The sequence below is a fragment of the Solanum lycopersicum genome, chromosome 11, assembly GCF_036512215.1.
Source record: "Solanum lycopersicum chromosome 11, SLM_r2.1".
In the NCBI taxonomy this organism is placed as follows: domain Eukaryota; kingdom Viridiplantae; phylum Streptophyta; class Magnoliopsida; order Solanales; family Solanaceae; genus Solanum; species Solanum lycopersicum.
Genome location: NC_090810.1, coordinates 41,660,724 through 41,663,646, shown reverse-complemented (window position 1 = coordinate 41,663,646; position 2,923 = coordinate 41,660,724).

The window sequence follows — 2,923 nt, the reverse complement described above, 5'->3', positions numbered from 1 at the left end:
CTATCAACTACATTAAATCAACACCTTACCCCATAATTGCACCCTTAGATCTTGGACTTCAGTCACCCATCACAAAAAAAGTAAAGAAATTATACCTTTCATGAAAGCAACCATGATAACATATAATTAAGCAATTATGAGCAAAATCACTTTTGATTCAACTTCAATTTGTCAAATTCGAAAGAAAAATTATAAAATAACTCATAAAATTAGAAAGTGTAGTTCAAAATGTCAAATTCAAAAGAAAAGTTGCAAAATAACTCATAAAAGTAGAAAGTGTAGTTCAGAAAGTAAAGGGTTTCTCTCTCACTAAAAACTTCTCAAAAACTCTCACTCTCATAACTAAAAGTTTGATCTCTCTATTTCTCTCTCTTTTGGGTTATTTACAGTTCCCCAAAATTTGGCAAAAAACTCAACACGCTATCCTTTTGGCGACGTTTTTCGGGCTTGCCGAGTTCATTCGGTGAATCACTGGTCATGCTTTAGTTTGCCTTCTTGCTCTAGACTTCATATATTTTAAACTTAGTGAGCAAGCTCGTTTGTGTCTGTCTTTCACATTCGGTGTATCACTAAGTATCACCACAGTTCGCATTCGAGCTTTCAATTTTTCTTCTTGCACTATCGCTTTTGGGGATGGTCAACAAGGTCGGCTTTCACATTTGGTGAATCACTTTTTCTTTGAAGTTGACTGACCTATCTTGATAAGCACATGTATTGTGCACTATCACTTTGGGTAAGGTCATGCTTATTAGGCGATCCTCCTTTCTTTTTTGGCAATCATCAATGTAAATTTTGCACATCTTTTCACATGTTTGGTCATTCTCTCAAACTTCAATCCTTGCCTTGTCCATTAACCTTCAAAGCAGCAAATCGTCAAAACATTATTATAACATGACAAAATTAGGCATTGAGGACACTATTTATTGAGCTAAATAGGCCTCAAATGAGTACAAGTCTACCACTCATTACTTCAATATCCCAAAAATGTCATGACCTAGTAACACTCTTTCAATAGGATATCTAGAAGCAATGTAATGTGCTTGCGCAACAATATCATTATTGAGATGGACAACAAATCATCATAAATTACACAAAACTTTATTTCCCCATTTCCATCAAAAACCTTAACCTTTTCATGATCATGGTTAACTTCCTAGTAGCTACATCTATATCAAAGTGCAACCTAAAGCCAAGAAAGGACTTGGTAAGTGAATGGAGCTACGGAAATCTGGCTAAAAAATTACGATGACAAAATCCATAGGGCAAATTAATGACCTTATTTGAACTAACACATCTTTTACAATGACCTTAGACTAGCCACAAAAAATAAAATTGATTGTCATTTTATAAGAAAAAAATTGCTTCAAGAAATCATCACTACAAACTATATTCTAACACAAGAGACCCAGTAGAATGTTAACTAAGGGGCTTACCAGAGTTCAACATAGCAATCTTAAGTTGCAGGCTAGGTGTCTGGGGCATCTTTTCCCCTTCCTAGCTTGAGGGGAAGTGTTGAGAGTACAACAATAAAGTAGCCTAAGGTATTTGCATAAAGGGCATTTTTGTACGTTCTCCTAGTAGAAATAGTTACAACTAACTGTATGAATAGTAAGTTATTCGCTATTATAAAATGTAGGACTTAGATGCTATTGAAAGCAGAGTCAATTCCCTAAATGGCACCCAAGTTAACAGCTTTGTCTTGAAATATCATTTATGTTTCATTTAGGACAAAAATATCACTCAACTATCACTATTTTCCTCCAAATATACTTGAAACTTCAAAATCATCACTCCCTAGTTGCATGACATGTCATTAAATCTTTTTTTAATAATAGAATAATTTAATTCATTAGACCCATTTAACTAAAATAATGATCATATTAATATTTTAAAATTTTTATATTTTATTAAAATAATTTTTTTTACTTAAAATCTTTTATCATGATTAACTTTTTATTTTTTATGTTATGAAGAATTTATTTGGAAATGTTATAAACACATACATTCAAAAAATATTGATATACAATTCACTCATGAAACATCAATTAATCATAAGTTATATAATAATCAAATAATATTAAATGTCAATTAACTATTACAATAATATTAATTATGTATTTTGAAATTCATGCTTCCGATATTTATTTTTTTGAAAACAAAAAGGAAGTGAATAATATCATACTTTTTATCCATTAGAAATGTTAAATACCTCAAAAAGTCTCCTTATATTCTAGTTGATATTGCCTGTCATTAAATCATCATTTTAAAAAATAACAAACATATTTAATTCATCAAATTTTATGTCTCTACAAAACAAATATATAAATTACATGAGAATTTATGAAAGATTATAAAAAAAAATTAAAAAGTCTAGTAACTTTATATATTTTCACCAAACAAAATTCAATGAAAAAAATTTGTTTGCACTTATTACCTGATAATATTTTAAAAAAATATGTGTTTTCAAGTATTCAAAATTGATGAGATTATAAAACGTTTTAACGTATTCTACATACATAAAAAATAAAAAGTTTAATTTGATAAATGATATGAAGTATAAAATTTATTCATGAGAATATATTCCTAATAAATTAATTAAAAATAATATGATTGATTATTTTAGTCAAATAGGTTTAATGAATTAAAGTAGTCTATTACTATAAAAAAGGTTGTAATGACATGTCATGTAAATTAGGAGAGAGTGATGTTTTTGAAATGTCAAGTATATTTTGGAGAAAAATAGTAATAATTTAGTAATATTTGGTCCTAAATGAAACATAAATGATATTTCAAGACACTTCGCTTAACTTTGCTGATATTATTTAGGATTGACTCCCGAAAATATCTCTATAAGAGAGATTTATTGTGTAATGAACGATAATTCATTCTACTAAAATACACAAGATTACTCTCTCTCTCTACT